The sequence below is a fragment of the Cornus florida genome, unplaced genomic scaffold (genome assembly GCF_030987335.1).
Source record: "Cornus florida cultivar Cherokee Brave unplaced genomic scaffold, ASM3098733v1 CherokeeBrave_3.0.0_Hap2_Chr10, whole genome shotgun sequence".
NCBI classification, from domain to species: Eukaryota; Viridiplantae; Streptophyta; class Magnoliopsida; order Cornales; family Cornaceae; genus Cornus; species Cornus florida.
The window spans coordinates 26,779,252-26,802,471 of record NW_026775580.1 but is presented as its reverse complement, the minus strand read 5'-3'; the positions used below and the strand labels follow the sequence as shown (position 1 = coordinate 26,802,471).

At 35.3% G+C, this 23,220-nt stretch overlaps 1 pseudogene; it reads left to right on the top strand.

Moving 5' to 3' along the window:
• Positions 1-22,672: 22,672 nt before the first annotated feature.
• LOC132280366 (small nucleolar RNA R71) lies at positions 22,673-22,771 on the top strand (annotated as a pseudogene).
• Positions 22,772-23,220: the final 449 nt, after the last annotated feature.

Here is a 23,220-nt window from a genome sequence, read left to right as displayed (position 1 = left end):
CCCCTCGGCAAGGCCTTCGATTCCAACCGATTGGAATCTCGTTTTGGCCATTTCTTGAGTTTGGGTTTGAAGTCAAGTTGTGTTTTTGATGGGGCTTCCTTGGGATTCATGTTCGTGGTGTTGTCCCCGACAAAACTTAGGAGTTTCGTCGGATTCGGAGCCGATTTATTTTGGTGGGGATTTGAGATTTTATCTCAAATGGAGGTATGGAATGTTTTAGGATTTTATATGTGTTGTATTGTGTGTTTTTCAAGTTTATACAACCTATATACATGCCTTGTATCAAATCTAGGAAATTTGAAATATTTAATTCTTTGTATAATATTTAATTTTCATGATGGTGAGAAACTTGGTTTTGAATTGTGGCATGGTAGAAAATCTTGTTTTAATATATTGGTTAACATATATTAAATTGGAATTAATTAGATAAGAATTGCTCTTTTTAATTAATATTTATCTTTTGTGAAAGATTAAAGTTCATGGTTGCACCTTGCATGAAATTGAGTTGTATTATGCTTCTAAATTAAGTTTTGGCATGTTTGTTAACATACTTTAATTTGAGAGCATTTGGTTTAGTTTGAAAATTTAGAGACTTTAATTAAGAGAATTAATTAAAATCTAATTTTGTGGTTTCATGGGCCTAATTAAGCTTTTGTGGGAATATATGTAATGACCATGATATGTCTATTAGCATATATTAAATTGGGGCCAATTGGAAATGATTTGAAATCTAGAGAGTTTAATTATTTTGATGTAATTAGATTCTATCTTGTTTATTCATGGATTTAATCATGTTTTAGAAGGTGCTTCTATTTTAAGATCATGGATTTAGACTTGTGAAGTATTTACTTGATTGTGTTATATGCGTTGAAGGGCATTGTTGTTAAATTTATATTCATGAGAGTATGCTTCTATATGAATATATTGTTGGCTTGTGATTTCGTAGCATTATGGAAATGAAATGCTTATTATACACAATTGAGAGTTATATTGCTAACTTGTTACTATGTAATAGTAATATGTATAAGTTATGAACTTATTTGGTTTATTTTGGAATCTTAGAACATTGTTGAGTTGAAATGGCTAGGGTTTGGCTCTAGTACGGGGACGTGAGTCCTCTAAGTCATTGAGATAATGCGCACTTAGGGTGGTCTTCCCTGCGGGTTAGTGCCCGGAATAACCATTGAGCTCTCGGCAGAATTCCGAGCGTGATGTCCAAGTATTCCACTGTTTGTTTTCGCATTCAATTCCAAGTTGACAATCATGTTTACCTTGTTAACTTGTGGTTTTGGCTATTGGCGATTTTAATATTTTTAAGTACATCCATACTAAATTGATATATTTAGTTGATTACACACTTTTAGATTTCTAGTTGATAACCTAGAGAATCTATGTCTTGATGTGTGGTATTAGATATTCTAATTATGCTAAATTGTTATATTTAGTTGATGTTGCATTTTAGACTTCAAGTTGATAACCTTGAGAATCTATATGTTGTTGCTTTGTGTAAGAATGCTCCTATGTTGTTGCTTTGTGTAAGCATGAACCTATATTGCTAAAATTGCTAGAAATGATCTTAGATAGCTAGGATGCTTCTTGGGTCTCACATTTAACATAGACGTTAGGTGGAATGAACCACAATGATTAAATCATGCAACTTGTAAAACGTAGGTCGATGCATGCTCATTTCCTACGAGTAGCTTTATGTTACTCACCCCTACGATACTGGGGCATATTTCAGGTGCAAGAATCAAAGTTGAGGTCTTCATTATGCTTGGATGGTTTATGGACTTGGAGACTTCCACTTTTGTGAAGGTTGGCTTGGAATGCCAATTGTAGTCTTATATGTTAACATGTGTACATTTGATTCCTTATATGTAATATATACATGAGTACACTCTTAATGATGTATTTGACATGTATGAGATGAGGCCAGAGGCTAATGACATGTAAATTGTATCCTATATAAATTTTGACTTCATGGACTATTATGAAAGTATTGTAAAATATTGAGTTTTTGATTCACTATGTTTGCATTGGGTGTGGAATTCTATTTTAATTCTTCCATTAGCATTCATTCACCATGTATGAAGTGTGGCCAAGGGCCAAGCGGCATTTTGAAACCATTTCATAGTTTTGAATTCCAAGTTTTCGTTCCAAACTTCGTTTTTGGCATTTTGGCCGTTGGGGGGTCATATTTTGTATCGGCCATATTTTTGGGCCATGGACCATTGTAGCACATCTTACTAGGTAGGTTACGTTTGCGTGCATGGTTGTTTCTAGGCAAAGCTTCTTCTTTGGTGAAATGAGCCTCCTACGGACTCATTTTACACTTTCGTTGCATATTCTGACCTAAGGGTATTTTGGAAATTTTTTTTGGGAAATAAATTCCATTCTTCACATGGTTGAAAAGAAAATATGATTTTAGGGGGGGGGGGGGGGGGTTTCTTTTTTGTGTTTTTCCAGATAATGCCATTTTGGCATCAGAAATAGCATCCGAAGTTCAGCTCTCAGTTTTTAAATTTAGCAGCTTTTTGGACCCTCTGGACCAGTTTTCTTGGGAGGGCATTTTGGGCATTTCACAGTGCGTATTTTTTGAGGGGGGTTTCTTCTTTGAGTTTTTCCATAAAATGTCATCTAAGGCCTCAAATTTCTTTTTTTTTTCTTCGGGAAAAACCCCTGCTGCCAGGTTTTTGGGTCGCACCCTTACTGCCCCTTTACATCTAAATGATTATGAGGGGTTTCGTAACCGGTTAGATGAGTGTGGGTAGTGTTTTTTTTCACTATTTTTGGCTTCCTAACCGGTTAGGAAGGTCTCCTAACTGGTTAGATGTTCTTGGTTGCCATCTTTTTGACCGTTTTGCTCCTTCTTCTTCCGTTAACCATATCTTCTTCATCCGGACTCCAAATCAAGCGATTTTTGAGTCTAAGTTCATTGATTTTTCATTGTCTTTCCAATGTTGTGCTCGGTGGCACCCACTTTTAGGCTAGAAATGACATTTTGCCTCTAGGTGCATTCTTGTCCGTTTTTGAAATGTTGTTTCCGCATTTGATTCCTTTGGGTCCCGTGACCTCGTTGAGGGTCACAATGGTGTCTTAGAGTCATGTTGTATCTCTAGAGACTGTTGTTTGTCTTTTGCTTCCACATTTCAGATCCATTATCGGGTCATCTTTCGGTTCATCACTAATGCACCGGGTTAAAAAACTTGGGCGGTCACAGAAATATACTACTTGCATTCATAAGCATGGAACATCAGACAACAAGCATAGATTTCCTCTCATCTAAGAAAGTAATTCTACTACACTACAACTAAGATAAGGATATGAAAATTAAACTAATTAAACTAAGGAAGAGGCACAATCCATCAAGAAATAAGTATGAACCATCAAACAAAGCACAAGAGTATTCCATTAAAGCACCATGCCTTGACAATCACTAGATTCATAGCATCAACACACATAGACATGCATCAATATCACAAAACCTAGAGATAAACACATGAACATCTATTCTAACATACATAAACATATGAATAGAATGAAATGATCAATGTATTAAACTACACAAATCATTGTAGAAACAAGATTCATATATAAATCAAATGTCAAGACAAGAATTACAACACAAATCCCCTCAAAATACAAGACATCAAAGTTTAGAAGGCATGCTTAGGGATATCTCTAGCCCCAAGAGAATGGTTTAGCCACTCATTAATATAGTCATCCAACCTTCAAGGGCCATCTCTATGGTAGGAATGATCTTCTTCTCCTTGATGGAAACCCTAGATGAGTGGAAGAACTCCCAAATGGTGTGTGTCTTTCTAATCTTTAGACTTCTCCAACCTCTCTTGTATATATGGTTCCTTTCTCTAAGATTGTATATGTATAAAATAGCCCAAAATCCTTATATAGGTAGCTCAAGTGTCACACCCAATGGTCAGACCTCGTGCACTAAGACCTCTAAATGATTACACCATGAGCACACCTTTTAATTGGCTTGAACTTTATTTTTCTCGCACTTGAGGAGGGTCAATCGATCACAAGGGCGGTCAGATCGATTGAACCATGGCAATGCCTTTTTGGAATAATGACAAATCTCATATATTTTTGGAATATTTTGGGAAAAGAACAAAAGTGGTAGATGGGGATAACATCAAAGAAATCCAATCAATCGAAGTAATACTGGATCGATCGAAGTTGGGAATTTCCAAAGGATAAGGACAAGAGGCTCGATCCATCTTGGCATGGTTGGAACAATCACTGTTTGATCGATCTGAGCTTGGTCTGATTGATCGAAGATTCCTGTTTTCCACCATTTTGCTCCTTTCTTCCACTAAGCTTGAGATTTCATCTTTTATGCTCTAATTCAGCTGAATTGACTTATTTTGGGGATAAGTGCCTGTGAAGGGAAATAACATGAAATTAAACTAAAATGGGAAAATAAGATAGGATAAGGTCCTAGAATACCCAAGCTTAAGGGGTTTAAATGCGCACTTTTCAGTACTTATCATTTGGACTCTCAAGTCAAGCAATTTTTAAATTTTAAGTAATATAGTCCTCAAAAGATCAAAATGATAGCTAACATCAATCTCAAATCTCAGTCATGCATTTAAAGCTCAACTTAAATAGAATGCAACAAAGCCACCTTACCCCCAAACTTAAACCGCACATTGTCGTCAATGTGGAATGAGAATAATGGAAAAGATGGAAAGAATATACCATGGTGGTAAAGACATGAAGCCCGGCAATGATCCAATTCGAAAGACGTCTCTCCCAAACTTGGAATCAACAACCTACCTGAATAACTACACTAGCAAACTCAAATCAAATATCAAATGGGATAAGAGGTAAATGAATTGATACACTCTAAGGCAATATAGCACAAGATGGAAGACATAAGAGAGCAAGCCCTACACCAAGCATGGAAGCATGAATACACATAAGGGCACAATGGTAAAAAGTTTTTTATTTTATTTTATTTTTTATTTTTTTTAATGAAAGTTTGTACAATGAAATAAAATGTAAGAAAAATAAGGAAATAAGAATGAACATGAACACGTAGAATACAAGAGATAAAAGACACAAAATGTTGTGTGGGTGCTAAGTTTAATGTCAGTAGCAAGACGGAATGCTGCTTTGAAAGATTGATCGATTTTTTTTTTTTTTTTTTTTTTTTTTTTTTTTTTTAATATAAGAGAAAAGTAAGTAAATAAAATAAAAGAAAATAACCAAAGTAAAAGAAAATGAAAAATAAAATAAAGATAGAAAGAAGAAAAAGTTAAAAAGTCAAAGGAGTAAAGCTGTGATCGATCGAAACTAGATCGATCGAAAATGTGAAAACCTGCAGACAACTTCGAACGATACACAGAGAGATGATTTATCAAACTTCCAAAAACAATTTTAAGTATAGAACTGAGATTAATCTAAAGGAAAGTTGGATCGATCGAATAATACTTAGATCAATCTAAGAGAAAATTTCGCACGATACACAGAGAGATGAAATATGCAGGAAATTTTTGCACGATGGAACAGAGAGATGGAATTATACAGAGATGATGTTAGATCGATCGAACTTATTTTGTGATCGATCGAACATGCAAGAATTTTTACATTTTGCATTGTATAACTACTTCAAGCAAGTTGATGATGATGGAAACAAAAGACAAAGAGAATGAATGATACCAAGGGAGAAACAAATTGAACTCCTTTTGATAACATTAAGTTCATCACTAAATCTCTTCGTAGATAGGATCCACTAAGAGGGCGGGTTCCGTATGTCTTTAAAAAACTTGCCCCTCAATGTAGGGTTTCAACCTTTGTCCATTCACTTTGAATGTAGTTCCATCTTTTAAGCTTTGAATTTTAACCACCCCATGAGGCGCGACAGAGATGATCTCATATGGACCTTCCTATTTGGTTCGCAACTTCCAGGGAAAGAGTTTTAATCTAGAGTTGAAGAACTATGCTTTTTGACCAGATTCAAAATATTTCTTCACAATGTGTATGTCATGAAAAACTTTAGTTCGCTCTTTGTAAAGTGTGGCATTGTCATAAGCATTATGTCTCAATTCTTCCAACTTATTCAATTGAAGTAATCATTTTCCCCAGCTTTATCAAGGTCAAGATTGAGGTTTTTAATCGCCCACATATCCTTGTGTTCTAGCTCAACCGGAAGATGGCAAGGCTTTCCATAAACAAGTTTATGAGGAGACATGCCAATGGGAGTCTTATATGCCATTCGGTAAGCCCACAAAGCATCATTCAACTTGCGTGACCAATCCTTCCGGGTTGTGTTGACCGTTTTCTTAAGAATATGTTTAATTTCCCGGTTTGAAACTTCTACTTTCCCACTTGTTTAAGGATGGTAAGGGGTGGCGACTTTATGAGTAACGGAATACTTAAGAAATAATTACCTTAAGAATTGATTACAAAAATGCTTTCCTCCATCACTAATCATGGCTCTTGGCATACCAAAATGAGTGAAAATATTAGATTTAATGAATTGAACAACCACAAAGTGGGCATTGGTTTTGGTAGCATAATCCTCTACCCACTTAGAAACATAGTTAACGGCAAGTAAAATGTATTGAAATCCATAAGACATAGGAAAATGACCCATAAAATCAATGCCCCAAATATCAAAGATCTCAACAACAAGAATATTTGTCAAGGGCATCATGTCTCTTCTCGACATCGATCCCTTTTTTGGCATCTCTCACACTCTTTGCAAAAATTGTTGGCATCTTTATGGATGGTGGGCCAAAATAGCCCACTTTGAAGTAACTTTAAAGTAGTCTTCTTTGCATTAAAATGCCTACCACATGCAAGGGTATGACAAAACACAAGGACACTTGGAATTTCACTCTCCGGAATATATCTTCTCACTATTTGATCTGGGCAATACCGAAATAAGACAGGATCTTCCTAATAGTAATTTTGAATGTTGGCAAAGAAACGCTTCTTTGCTTGCTTTGACCAATTAGTTGGAAGTTTGCTAATTACGAGAAAGTTCACAATGTCGACAAACTAAGGCATTTACCCATTAGAGATTTGGAAAAGTTGTTCATCCGGAAACGAATCATGAATTGGTGGGCTCGGGGAAGATTCTACCACTAACCTTGAAAGATGATTGGAAATTACATTTTTGATGCCTTTCTTATCTTTGATTTCCAAATCAAAATCCTGAAGAAGCAAAATCCATTTTATCAAATGAGGCTTTGTTTCTTTTTTTGTCAAAAGATGCCTTAAATCAGCATAATCAGAATAGACAATGACTTTTGACCCAAAGAGATAGGACCGGAACTTATCAAGAGTATACACTACGGCAAATAATTCTTTTTTGGTAGTGGAGTAATTCAATTGAGCTCCCGAGAGGGTCTTGCTTGCATTGTATACGGCGCATGGAAGTTTTCCTACCATTTACCTCAAAACTACTCCCATGGCATAATCAGAGGTATCACATATGATTTCAAACGGTAATGACCAATTGGGAGGTTGCATAATAGGAACAGATGACAATAAACCACGAAGTGTATAGAAAACATCAAGGTATGCTTGATCAAAGACAAAAGGAGTCTCTTTGGCAAGAAGATTGCATAAGGGTCTAGCAATTTTTTTAAAGTCTTTGATGAAACGACGATAGAAGCTGGCATGACCTAGAAATGAGCAAACTTCTCTCACCGTAGAAGGTGTAGGCAATTTAGAAATGAGCTCAACTTTTGCTTTATCCACCTCGATACCTCTTTTTGAGATGACATGACCCAAAATAATACCTTTTTGAACCATAAAATGGCTCTTTTCCCAACTAAGAACAAGATTTGTTTCACGACATCTTTTAAGCACCAAAGACTTATTTTTAAGGCATGCATCAAAAGAAGACCCAAAGACAGAAAAATCATCCATAAAGACCTTTAGATACTCTTCCTCCATGTCTGAAACAATTGACATCATACACCTTTGAATGTGGCGGGAGCATTGCACAATCCAAAATGCATCCGTCTATAAGCAAATGTGCCAAAAGGACAAGTAAAGGTAGTTTTCTTTTGGTCTAAAGGGTCTAAGGCTACTTGATTGTAACCTGAATAGCCATTAAGGAAGCAATAATATTGTTGCCCGACCAATCTCTCTTGAATTTGATCAATAAATGGAAAGGAGAAGTGATCTTTTCTAGTGGTGGCATTTAATTTGCGGTAATCAATGCATACACACCATGAATTGGCGGTACGCTTAGAAATTGCTTCACCCTTCGAATTTTTAACCACTGTAATCCCCGATTTCTTAGGAACTACTTGAGTTGGACTCACCCATGTGCTATCAGAGATTGGATAAATTATACCGGTATTTAAAAGGTTAACAACTTCCTTTTTAACCACCTCTTTCATGTTTGGATTCAATCTCCTTTGGGCATCCCTAAAAGGTTTTGCATCCTCCTCCATAAGTATGCGATGTATACAAATAGAAGGGTCAATTCCCTTTAAATCTGCCACACTCCATCCAATACCTTCCTTATTTTCTTTAAGTACATTTAAAAGATCATTCTCTTGGTCCTCTTTAAGGCTTGGAGAAATGATGACCGGAAGAGTCTCTTTTGGGCCCAAGAAGGCATACCTAAGATTGGGAGGAAGAGTTTTAAGCTCAAGAATGGGTGGAGAGACTAAAGATAGGACCGGTGGAGTACTAGAGAGTGGAGAAAGAGATTTTTTTGGAGCTTTCCAAGGTAAAAAATCCAAGCTTGCAACGGATTCCATTAAATCATTAACCTCACTTATTGACCCCTCATTGTAAAACCCACAATTCTCATACATTTCAAGGAGACAAGATGCAAGAGGATCCTCGGAGAGAAGAGATGAAAGATTATCCTCGGTTGGCATTTTCATAATCATGGAAGGAATGGACTCCTCAACAACCTCATCCAAGACATTTATGAGACAACACTCGTCTTCATCTATGGGATGTCGACTTGCATTGAAAACATTAAGTTTAACCATCATGTTACCAAAAGAAAGGTCCATAACCCCGGATCTACAATTTATGGTAGCATTTGCGGTAGCAAAAAATGGCCTTCCTAAGATGATTGGGATGTAGTTGGTAGGATTAGCAACCAGTTCGGTATCAAGAACTACAAAATCAACCGTGAAGTAGAACTTGTCAACCTTGATGAGTATATCCTCAACCATGCCCCTAGGTGCTTTGATGGATCTATCGGCTAATTGAAGTACCATCGAGGTTGGCTTCAATTCATTCAATCCTAGTTGGACATACACGGAGTAAGGAATCAAATTAACACTTGAACCTAAGTCAAGAAGAGCTCTACGAACTTTATGGTTTCCAATCACACATGAGATGGTAGAAGCACCGGGATCTTTGAACTTAGGTGGAGTGTTATGTTGAATGATAGAACTCACTTGCTTTGTGAGGAACACTTTTTCAGGGCCTCGTCCCTTGTTCTTTCTCTTTTATGTGTAAAGATCTTTCAAAATTTTTGCATAAAGCAGAATTTTCCTAATTGCATCCAAGAGAGGAAGATTTACGTTTACTTGTTTAAACACCTCCATCATGTCATGAATTTTTCCTTCTTGTCTTCCAAAAGGTGAAGTCTCTCTCAAGGCATAAAGAAATAGAGCTTTTGGCTCATAGGATTTTGCAACTTGAGGAGATGATAATGAAGATTGAGAATTTCCATTTGGAACATTTTCCTTCAAGGAAGTAGGAATAGGATTGGAAATGGGACGGGTGCTAACTTTAGGTTACATTGGTTCACTAACTTCACTCGGTTTTTCAACCCTATTGTCAATTTACTTGCCATTTCTCAAAGTAGTAATGGCTTGCACTTGTTTTTAAGAAGGACATCCAAATGTAGAGTTTGCCTCCACAAAGTATTGGGCTTTTGGGTTCATTTCGGTTTGGCTAGTGATGAGTGCTCAAATGTGACGCATTTTAGCACATAAATGAGGGTATTTTAGTCCATTTATCTATTTTTATTTTTTTGTTTTAGTACTTATTTGTGTTTTTGTCTATTTCAGGTCAATAAGGTTCAAACGGGCTAAAATGGTCTATTATGGCCTTTTTGGAGTCAAACAAAAGTTCCTAAAAGGTTTCAAAAAAATCCGGAAAAAGGTAAAAAATACTGAAAATTTGGATGGATCGAAGATTTCTTCGATCGATCGAAGATATTTTGGATCGACCGAAGTTTCGATCGATCGAAGATTTCTTCAATCGATCAAAAATATGCTAGCAGCAAGCTGTTTTATTCCCACGCGCCCGAACTCCACCTACCACATAGTTACGGGATTAGATATTTTTGGGGCTGTATTTCTGACTTAGTGACTAAGAAAATGACCTTATATTTTAAGGGAATTAAACCATTTTGTAATATATATATATCTTTAGTCATCAATTTTATATTCATTGTAATTTTATTTTCTCTCTCTAGAAAAGTTAAAGATTAGGGTTAGAAGAAAAGAGAAAAGTGGAGGCACCAAGAACACATCTCTAGATCTACACACTCTCTCTCTAGAATTCAACAAAGAAGAAGAGGAAGAAGATGGAGCCATGTTTGGGGAATGCCCTTGAGGGTTCCAAGATCACATCCACCTCCTCCATGATTAACTACACTTCTCCTTGGGGCTTGGATGAGCCCCAAGTTTGTAATCTAAACCTCTATTTCTTTCATACTTTTTGGGGAATTTATCTTGTGATTAGTGCTATAGCCTTGTGAATAAAATGAATCTTGATATATTTCTATGATTTCTATGGTTTAATTCTTCTTATTAATTCTCTAGTTTATTTACATGTCTATGTGATTAAATTGGGATTTATGTCTTACATGATTCATGTGGTTTAATTATTCCTATTGATTCTCTTTGTGATTACATGTTGTCTTATGTATGATTATTTGGGAATTGATTTCTATACTAGTTTCTCTATGTTGGTTGCATGTCTATGTGTGATTAATTAAGGATTTAGTAATAGCTATGCATAGTATTCATTGAATGGGTTTGTCAATTAATTTGATGGATTATTTTTATGCTTGATGGGTTGTTCTATAATTTAATTCATGTTTGTAGATAGGTAGACAATCTTTATTTGATTTGGTATTCCATGGCTTATTATTGCAAATTCCATGATTCTCTAGATTGATGTGTGCTGCAATTGTGACTAGTTTGATAGGTCATAATTAGAATTAATAGGTTGTTCTATACTTAGTTTATTTGTTGGTTAGGTAGACGATTCATACATGAATTTGATGGTCCATACTTAATATTGCAATTAGTAGTCACATTTTGTTCACAATAATGTTTTCCCCAAATTAGTTGAAAGTGTGTGGTTTGGTGAACGAGCTTGGTGGCGATTCCAATGCATCCCAAGACCTCACTTCTCATCTCTTAAATCCCTAACTCAAGTTAGTTTATTTTAATTGTATTTTAATTAATTGAATTTTAGTTTAATTCAAAGAATCAATCTCTTCTTTGCAATCTTGTGATCCACTAGAGTCGAAGTTAAATTCCAACAAGTATAATCCATTGGGACGATCTCTACTCACTCTTGCTACATTAGTAGTAGTGGTTGTAGTGGTTTTTATAAATTTAAATTTGACCTAAAAGGCTTTTCTTGAACCGCACATTCACTACATTATTTTGGCGTATACAAGTGGCTATCATCAAATTTTGGCGTCGTTGCTGGGGATTAACAGTTTTGTTGGAATTAAACTAGAAAATACTGTTCATTTGATTGCTTCTATTTTTATTTTATTTTCCATTGTATATTCTTTTCTTACTCTTGATATTATTTGTTCAATTAGGTACTTGACTACCAGAAAGGCAAACTTTGGAACTTGAAGCAATTATTGGAGTTTAAATGTAACATTAAAATTTGAAGTTGCTTAAGGACCATTGTGAGCAATTCTTGGAACTCTTGTATTTTAATTGTGCACTTCTTTGCATGCTTGTGATAGCCCTTGTTGAGGCTCATTATATTACTTAAATTTTTGTCCAAGCATTGGCCCGTGTGGAGGCCAAATTTTTTTTCTTGCATTTGGAATTTTTAATGTGAATGGAGCCATTGTTTGATCCAAGTTTGGGGGGGGGGGGGTGGAATTTCTTCCATTCACCTTATGTCCCTCCACCATATTTTGATCCTTATGAGCTTGAGTCTAATTTATTTCAACATGCATCATCTTATTATGGACTTGACTATTCTCATTATCCTTCTTGTGACTATTACCCTCCCCCACCATTTTATGAAGAACCACTTCCATCACCTTATTCACCCAAGTTTCAAGAAAAAATGTTAGCTCTACTTGATGGGCTTAAGTCACAAACTGAACTTATTTATTCACATTCTTAAATTTTAGCCAAGCTTAAAGCTCAAGTTGAGCAAATTGTAAGTACTCTTTCTTGTCAAGAGGAGGAGGAAGAGGCAAATAAAAAAGTAGCAACAACTTCAATTTATATAGATGAGGATAATGAGAGTGAAAAGGAAGAAGTAGCAAGTGAGCAATTTGAGGAGTTGATGAGTCCACCAATGGCTAATCCAATAGAGCATAACAGGATTAATGAAGACTTTCCTTATTTTGATCATGATTTTATCCCAGCCATTGCTACTTTAGAGAGTGAGGAGATGTTGACCACTATAAAGGTAGGAGAGGAAGAGGAGGAACTTGTTGAAGAGAGCATTTCTTCCATTATCTCTAAAGACCCTCTTGAGACATGCCTTTTTGAAATGTATAAAAATTGTGGTTTTGACCTTGAAAACTACAAAAATGAAATAAACTCTCTAATGGACTCCTTAGTTAACTTGGAAGGTGAGGAGAAGGTTATTTTTGAGGAAGAGAAGAGGGATGAAGGGAGGGTGTTTCCTATTAACCCAATTGAGTCTTTGAAAGACTTTGCCTTGCCAAGTGCAAGGCCGCTCATCATTGATTTATTTTCAAGACCATGGATGAAAGGAAACAAATTGCATCTTTCATAATATCTTTTCAAGTCGTTCTTTTGGAGGATGTTTTTATTGTTGTAAGTGAGGCATTAAATGAGAAAATGGAAAAGAGGATTAATAAGGATGTTTCATATCCGGTCTTTGATACTTTCGACTAGTGAGTCGACCTAATATCTTACTAGAGACGTTCAACACTAGTTTGTAGAGTTTCACAACTCTATTCCTCTCCCATTTCTTTTTATTTTTTTACTTCTTACGGCATCTAGATATGTTCCATTGCACGTCATTGTCAAAAATCAGGTTTTTACACCATATTCATGCATTTTGGGGCCTTAGAAAAATTTTTGCCATCGAAAATTTTTCAAAATTTAGCATTTTGTGCCCAAACAATTCGATCGATTGAAAATGGTCTCAATCGATCAAAAATAATTTCGATCAATCGAAATTACATCGCAAATTTTTGATCCCAGGGCAATAATATTCATATTTTCGATCGATCATGCCTAGCTCGATCAATTGATGTAAATTTCGATCGATCGAGCACTGTTCATAAAATATATATATATATATATATATATATATATATTTTGCTTCTCTTATTTTCTTGCATTTTCATTCCTTACATGTTTATTTGTTTTATTTTTGTGTGTATACATACTTGTTATATCAAAATAAAAAAAATAAAATAAAAAAGAGTTTTTATTTTTATTTTCTTTATTTTATTCTTGCATCATTTCTTACTTTTTATTTTTTATTTCTTTCATTGTATATATTCTTTCATTGCATTTTACCTTCTTTGTTTTTCTTTTTGTATTTTGTTCATACATTTTATTCTCTGATTTTCTTGCATTTTGTCTATACTTGCTTTCATAAAATGAAAAAAAAAAAAAAAAAAAATTTGCATCACCACTGTGCCCTTATGTGTAGTCATGCTATTTTCATGTTTTCTCTAGGGCTTAATCTCTTATCTATCTTGCATGTTTTGCTATATTGCCTTAGAATGCTTGATTTAGTTATCTTTATCCCATTTGATATTTAATGTGAGTTTGCTAGTGTGGTTATTCAAATAGGTTGTTGATTCCAAGTTTGGGGGTGCACTTTTTCCCAATTGATCATTGCCGGGCTTCATGTCTTTTCCACCACAGTATATTCTTTCTATCTTTTTCATTGTTCTCATTGCACATTGAGGACAATGTGCAGTTTAAGTTTGGGGGTAAGGTGACTTTGTTGCATTCTACTTAAGTTGGAGCTTTAATTGCATGATTGAGATGTGAAATCCTTATTAGCGATGATTTTGATCTTTTGAGGACCATGATACTTAGAATTTAAAAATTGCTTGACTTGAGAGTTCAAAACTCTTTGTATGCTTTATGGATGCCATTTAGGAGTAAATTTTTCAAAAGATTGATATCTTGCTTGCATTTGTGATCCACATAATCCTGATCTTGTGATTGATTGAGATTCACTCTAAGATTCTACACTAGCACAGGTGCATACTAGCATTCATTTGTGGGTACATGCTTTGTTGATTACTGATTTGATTATATCCCAATTGAGTTAGTAGTGCATTGAAAGCTTTCATCTTGACAAAAGTGGATAACAATCCCTTTTCATTGAGTAGCTAGGATTATAGCCTCATCAAGCACTAAATTTCTCGCACCGAAAGGTTAACTTGAAAAAAAAAAAAAAAAAAAAAAAAAAAAAAGTAAGTTTGCAAAAAACAAAAAAAAAAAAGTGAGGACTTCTCCCAAAAGGTGAGAAGTGGGAAATGATTAGATGGAGGTAGTTTTGATTTGTAGCATAGTCGATTTGAGCTTGTAAGTCCTTAGGAGTGTTTCAACACCTAATGCCCTAAAGCCGTCTGGTTTGGGAGCCATTGACCTAACGCTCGACCTCATGGATTGCTAGAAAGCTTAATAAATCACTACATTGCACCATGCTTCCATCTTTGATCCTTTAGGTTAGTAAAAAAAAAAAAAAAATGTGAAAAGAATAAGCGTACCTAGATCAATAAAGCATTAATAAAAGATCTATTCTTTATTTTGATGATCGGTACTAGATTTGTGTGCTAGTTTGAGCGTAAGGATATGATTATTTCTTTAGTTAGCTTAGATAGTAACATATTTAATGCCGGTTAACTAAAAAAGGATTCTAGTGTTATTTTGATTTGCATGATCATTGTCTTGATGTGTGGAGGACCATACTTGTTTGCTTGGTGTTAAAATTTTGGGAGATTGCTTGGAAAGGGTTGAGAAAATGCATACTTGAGGTAGTTTTCTCCCAATACTTGTTTTGTATATTGGTACCTTTGTTGTGAGAAAGAGCTCAATGTTTGTGGGTATCATTTCTGGAAGCCCTAACGAGATTTCACTCGTCCACTAGGGGTAACCTAGGGGTTTAAAAGGCTTGTTGCATATGTTAAATACAATCGTGTTCCCTACGAAAATGGCGCTATCCTTTTATTGCTTTCTAGTTCACAGTTACTTAGTTATTTATTTCTTTCTTTTCCTTGTAGTTCATTGCTAGGGACTAGCAATATTTAAGTTTAGGGGTGTGATGAGTGCTCAAATGTGACGCATTTTAGCACCTAAGCGAGGGTATTTTAGTCTATTTATCTATCTTTATTTTTCCGTTTTAGTATTTATTTGTGTTTTTGTCTATTGCAAGTCAATAAGGTTCAAACGGGCTAAAAATGGTCTATTACAGCCTTTTTGGAGTCAAACAAAAGTTCCAAGAAGATTTCAGAAAAATCTGGAAAAAGGTCAAAAATGCTGAAAATTTGGATGGATCGAAGATTTCTTCGATTGATCGAAGATATTTTGGATTGATCGAAGATTTCTTCGATCGATCGAAAATGTGCTAGTAGTGAGCTATTTTATTCCCGCGCGCCCGAACTCCACCTACCACATAGTTGCGGATTACATATTTTTGGGGCTGTAGTTCTGATTTAGTGACTAAGAAAAGGACCTTGTATTTAAAGGGAATTGAACTATTTTGTAATATATACATATCTTTAGTCTTCAATTATATATTCATTGTAATTTTATTTTCTTTCTCTAGAAAAGTTAGAGATTAGGGTTAGAAGAAAAGATAAGAGTGGAGGCACCAAGAACACATCTTTAGATCTACACACACTCTCTTTAAAATTTAATAAAAGAAGAAGAGGAAGAAGATGGAGCCATATTTAGGGAATGTCCTTAAGGGTTCCAAGATCACATCTACTTCCTCCATGATTGGCTAGAATTTTCCTTGGAGCTTGGATGAGCCCCAAGTTTGTAATCTAAACCTCTATCTCTTTCATACTTTTTTGGGAATTTATCTTGTGATTAGTGTTATAGCCTTGTGAATAAAATAAATCTTGGTATATTTCTATGATTTCTATAGTTTAATTCTTCCTATTAATTCTCTAGTTTATTTACATGTCTAAGTGTGATTAAATTGGGAATTATGTCTTACATGATTCATATAGTTTAATTATTCCTATTGATTCTTTTTGTGATTACATGTTGTCTTATGTGTAATTATTTGGGAATTGATCTCTACACTAGTTTCTCTATGTTGGTTGCATGTCTATGTGTGATTAATTAAGGATCTAGTGATGGCTATGCATGCTATTCATTTAATGGCTTTGTCAATTAATTTGATGGATTATTCTTATGCTTGGTGGATTGTTCTACAATTTAATTCATGTTTGTAGATAGGTAGACAATCTTTACTTGATTTGATATTCCTTGGCTTATTATTGCAAATTCCATGATTCTCTAGATTGATGTGTGCTATAACTGTGACTAGTTTGATGGGTCATGCTTATAATTGATGTGTTGTTCTATACTTAGTTTATTTGTTGGCTAGGTAGACAATTCATACATGAATTTGATGGTCCATGCTTAATATTGCAATTGGTAGTCGCATTTTATTCACAATAATGTTTTCCTCAAATTAGTTGAAAGTGTGTCGTTTGGTGAACGAGCTTGGTGGCGATTCCAATGCACCCCAATATCTCACTTCTCATCTCTTAAATCCCTAACTCAAGTTAGTTTATTTTAATTGCATTTTAATTAATCGAATTTTAGTTTAATTCAAAGGATCAATCTCTCCTTTGCAATCTTGTGATCCACTAGAGTCGAAGTTAAATTCTAACACTTATAATCCCTTGGGACGATCCCTACTCACTCTTGCTACGTTAGTAGTAGTGGTGGTAGTGGTTTTTATAAATTTAAACTTAACCTAAAAGGCTTTTTTTGAAGCACACATTTACTACATTATTTTGGCGTATACAAGCGGCCATCGTCAGCTAGGTAATTTTTTAATTTCTCTCTCATTCAATGCATTAACTATCATCCTGATTTGAGATTCAAGCTTTGATATCGATTGAGAATGAGAATGCAACAAATTGGTATTCATTTCCAAACTACCCAAAGTGACCAAAACCTTATCTTCAAATGTAGAATTACTATAAAGTGCATGAGGATGATGAGAACAAATTTGAGAATCATACACTTGAGGATGTGAATAGTGATTCATCCTTTGATGATGAGAAGAAGATGACACAAATCCTTGGGAACCTTCATTCCTTTTATGAGGTGGGACATATCTACTTTGAAAATGTTTAGCTTGAAAAAGACTTGAATTTTTATTCCACACCGGAACATAAACATTTGAATAAGGGTGAGCAAATGTAGCATTGACTTGTTCAAAGTGTTCATTAAACACATATCCATGGGGACAATTGGAAGTAGAATGTAGAACACTAGAACATTTCGTGCAATGCTCATAAGACTGAAAGGAGTGATGAAAATGAGAAGATTTGATAACCGGTTTTTGACTCAATAAGAATTGATTAAGTTTTTTAGAAAGAGTTTTAACCTTGGCTACAATCTCCATTGGACTTTCAATTTGACACACTTTCAAATTTCTCTTTTTGTTAATAGAGTCATGACTTAACCTAGAAGTGTGAGATTTATGCAATGAATTTTCACTCATTTTTTCAAAAAGGTGCCAAACATCATCTTCATGTTTCCCAAAATATGAACCTCCACATGAAGTATCAACTATGTCCTTGTGAATGTCGGATAGGCTTTCATAGAAATATTGAACCACTTGCCATTTTGGAATGCCATGGTATGGATATTTCCTTAGCAAGTCATTCAATATTTCCCAATCCTCATGTAAAAGTTCTCCTTCCCCGTGAGAAAAATTTCTAATGGCTGTTCTCATTGAATTGGTCAAACTTATGGGCTAAAATTTTTTCAAAATTTCATTTTGCATTTGTATCCAAGAAGTTATTGAATTCGCCCCTTAGTTGTTGAATCAATGTTTCGCCTTATTTTTAGGAGTGAAGGGAAAAATGAGCAACCTAAGGACTTCTTTAGGGGCATAAATATACTTCACGGTGGAGCATATTTCAAGAAATGCATGAAGATGTTGATATGGTTCCTCATCATTTAAGCCATAGAAAAGTGGACACATTTGAATAGTCTCGGGCTTAATGTTATATTGATCGGCCCCAGAATTAGGAAGCACAATACAAGTTGGTGCATGATATTCATGGAAATTGTAATGATCACGAAGGATCATTGGAGGAATTAGAGCTTGAACTCCGGGAAGAAATTGGTTGTGAGGGGGGCGTTCTATGAAATGCGGGTCTAAGTAACTGAGATTACCCTCTAGATTTTCCATTAGAATGCCTAAGATGAAGGGTAAGGAAAAGACCGCACAACACCTCAAGCAACACACCAACAAAAACAATAAGATCAAACACTTCTCCTTCGCAACAAATCAATCAACAAACCTCCACATACAATGATCCCATACTCCCATGCTTTGAACAATATGCAAGAATAATTAATTTTCCTTCACGCGGGCTCATGATCTATCTACGAAAATAAAGACTTGCCTCCACGTGAGCTCACGATTTAACTAGAGAAGAGTTTAGAAAAGCTCACAAAGGGTCCTTAAGCAACTTCAAATTAATTTCAATTTTTGTCATGCTTTGTTTTGCAATTTTTTTAAATTTTAGCTTTTTATGCTCTTGCTTAGCTTGGCTTTTTGCTTTTGCAATTCCCCTTTGCTTCACTTCCCTTGGCTCAATTCACCTAGTCAATCAAGAACAAACACAATAAGTAACCAAAGTAAAGTGAAAATAAAGACAGGATCAAAAGAGTACTAATTCCTAATTGATTTCCAAAATATGGCGCTGCCAAATCCCCAGCAACGGCTCCAAAACTTGGTGCGCACCTAGCACAAGCTGCAAAATGAAGTGTAGTGTGGCCAAGTTTAAATTTAGAGATTGCCACTACCGCTTCTAACTATAAATATAGTTAGGGTGAGTAGGCATCGTCCTAAGGGAAATGGAGTGTATTATGCATAGAAATCAAGGTCGGATTAGTAGGTCGAGTGATCAAAGATGTTTTGATTGGTTAATTAAACTACAATGTCAACTAAATGGATCTAAGGTAATGTAATTGAAGTAGAGTAAAATGTAGAGAATATAAGAGAGGGATCTTGGGACTTAGAGGTCACCACTAAACATCACCTTCCTAGACACTCAATGTGTAATGAATGAGGGGGATTATATGTTGTAATACTAGTGTGTGTCATTAATTGAATCAATAAGCATGGATGACTAATTAAGTATACATTGTCCAGACAAACTAGTGAATAGCACAACATATCAAATTAAGCCATTATTCCTTCCTTTAGGTTCACAATCAATACACATCATTAAATTAGAGAAATATACTGCTTGTATTCATAAGTATGGAACATCAAACAACAAGCATGGAGTTCCTTCTATCTAAGAAAGTAATGCTACTACACTACAGCTAAGCTAAGGACATGAAAATTAAACTAATTAAACTAAAGAAGAGGCATAATCCATTAAGAAATGAGTATGAACCATCAAACAAAGCACAAGAGTATTCCATTAAAGCACCATGCCTTGACAATCACTAGATTCATAGCATTAACACACATAGACATGCATCAATATCATAAAACCTAGAGATAAACACATGAATATCTATTCTAACATATATAAACAAATAGAATGAAATGATCAATTGGAAGTATTAAACTACACAAATCATTGTAGAAACAAGATTCATATATAAATCAAATGTCAAGACAAGAATTACAACACAAATCCCCTCAAAATACAAGACATCAAAGTTTAGAAGGCATGCTTAGGGCTATCTCTAGGCCCAAGAGAATGGTTTAGCCACTCATTAATGTAGTCATCCAACCCTCAAGGGCCATCTCCATGGTAGGAATAATCTTCTTCTCCTTGATAGAAACCCTAGATAAGTGAAAGAACTCCCAAATGGTGTGTGTCTCTCTAATCTTTAGACTCCTCCAACCTCTCTTGTGTATATGGTTCCTTTCTCTAAGATTGTATATATATTAAATGGCCCAAATCCTTATATAGGTAGCTCAAGTGTCACACCCAATGGTCAGACCTCGTGCACTAGGACCTCCAAATGATTACACCACGAGCACACCTTTTAATTGGCTTGAACTTTATTTTTCTCGCACTTGAGGAGGGTCGATCGATCACAAGGGTGGTCAGATCGATCGTACCATGGCAATGCCTTTTTGGAATAATGAAAAATCTCATATATTTTTGGAATATTTTGGGAAAAGAACAAAAGTGGTAGATGGGGATAACATCAAAGAAATCCAATCAATCGAAGTAATGTTGGATCAATTATAGTTGGTCCAAAGGATAAGGACAAGAGGCTTGATCCATCTTGGCATGGTTGGAACGATCACTGTGAGATCGATCTAGGCTTGGTCTGATCGATCGAAGATTCCTATTTTCCACCACTTTGCTTCCACTTTGCTCATTTCTTCCACTAAGCTTGAGATTGCAACTTTTATGCTCTAATTCAGCTGTGTTGACTTATTTTAGGGATAAGTGCCTAAAAAGGGAAATAACATGAAATTCGATTAAAACAGGAAAATAAGATAGGATAAGGTCCTAGAATACCCAAGCTTAAGGGGTTTAAATACGCACTTTTCAGTACTTATCAACCATCATGTTGCCAAAAGAGATGTCCATAATGCCAGATCTACCATTAATGCTGGCATTGGCTATGGCAATGAATGGTCTTCCTAGGATGACTAGAATGTGATTGGTAAGATTAGGGACTAGCTCAATATCAAGTACCACAAAATCAACCGAAAAATAAAACTTATCAACCTTAATTAGAATGTCCTCAATAATTCCCCTAGGTTTCTTTATTAATCTATAAGCTAGTTGGATCACTACCGATGTTGGCTTCAAGTCCCCTAATCCTAATTACAAGTAAACAGAGTATGGAATGAGATTAATACTTGCACCTAAATCAAGGAGAGCTCTACGAACCTCTTGGTTTTCAATAACAAAATAAATGGTCAGAGCACCCAGATCCTTGAACTTAGAAAGAGTGTTAGAAAAAAGAATGGAACTCGCTTGTTCCGTTAGAAGCACTTTCTTAAGGTCCTTTCCTTTGCTCTTCCTCTTTTGAGTGCATAAGTCCTTCAAGTACTTTGCATATGGTGTAATTTGCCTAATTGCATCTAGAAGAGGAAGATTAATTTTCACTTGTTTAAATACTTCCATCATATCATGAATTTTTCCTTCTTGTCTCCCAAATGATGAAGTCTCTCTTAATGCTTAAGAAAATGGAGCTTTTGGCTCATAAGGCTTCTCTAATTGGGGAGATGGTGATGAAGATGATGGAATATCCTTTTTGTAACCACTAGCATCCAAGGAAGTAGGAATAAGATTTTGAAAGGGACAGATGCAACCATTTGGTTGCATCAATTTACAATCCTCCTTTGGTACCTCTACCTTATTGTCCACTTTCCTACTACTCCTCAAGGTAGTAATTACTTGAACTTGCTCATTTTCAAAAAATCCCGATGAAGGACTTGTTTGCGCCATAAATTGCCCATTAGGATTGGTCTCAGTTTGACTAAGCAACTTACCTTTCTCTCTCACATTCAAAGAATTAACTAATTGCCAATTTGAGCTTTAAGCTTTGCAATTGATTGAGAATGAGAATGAAACAATTGATTATCTTTTAAAAGATCACATAAGGCTTCCAAAACCTTGTCTTCAAAAGCGGGACTCATAGGAGGTGCTAGATTTGGATTAGAGTAAGATTAAGAATTTGATGCTTGAGTATGAGAGTAGGATTGAGAATTTGATACTTGATGATGAGAATATTGATTCACATTTTGAGGATAGAATGAAGGACGGTAACCTTGAGAATTCTGATTTTGATTTTAGAGATGTGGGGGAACATACTTTGCTTGTTCCCTTGATGAATGAAAACGGCATTTGTTTGCTCTGGAGACTCACTTGGTATGATTTGTCCAAGAGGGCAATTTGAAATGATGAGTGTAACTAGAACAAGTCATGCACATTTCATTGGAATGATGGGAATAAGATTGAATTGCCGGACCTTGATTCAAAAGGAATTTATCAAACATTTGAGTAAGATTTTTGACTTAGGCGGCTATTTCTATAGAAGAGTCTATTTCATTTAGAGCTTTCTTTCCTCCCATATTTGGTAGATGAACCCCCCTAGAAGAAGAAGATATATGCATTGAGTTTTCACTCATTTTTTTGAAAAGATGCCAAATTTCATCTTCATTTCTTTCTATGTAGCTGCCTCTACATGAAGCATCAACAATACCCTTATTGGCATCGGATAAACTTGAAAAGAAACATTAAACTAATTGCCACTTAGGAATGTCCTGATGTGGACATTTCTGTAGCAAGTCATTCAAACGTTCCCATGTTTCATGAAGGGGTTCTCCTTCTACTTGTGCAAATTCACAAATGGAAGTTCTTATGGAATCGGTTTGACTCACGGGGCAGTACTTCTTTAGGAACTCTTATTACAATAATGCCCAAAAGGTGATTGTATTTGGCCCCAAGTTATTAAACCAATATTTAGCTTTATCTCGAAGAGTGAAAGGGAAAAACTTCATTTTAAGGACTTCTTCCGGCACATCCGTGATTTTTACGATGGAACACACTTTCAAGAACTCATCTAAATGTTTATAAGGCTCTTCATTGCTCAACCCATAAAAAAGGGAGCACATGTTAATGGTGGAAGCCTTAATCTCATAAGAATGAGCATGAAAATTTGGTAATTAAATGTAAGTAGGTGCATTATATTGATTTGGAGTGTAACGATCCCTAAGGACCATTGGAGGATTGAGAGGAGGATATGCCATTTGACCTTGATGAGGGTATGCCATTTGAACATATTTATGTTATTGATCATCAATTGA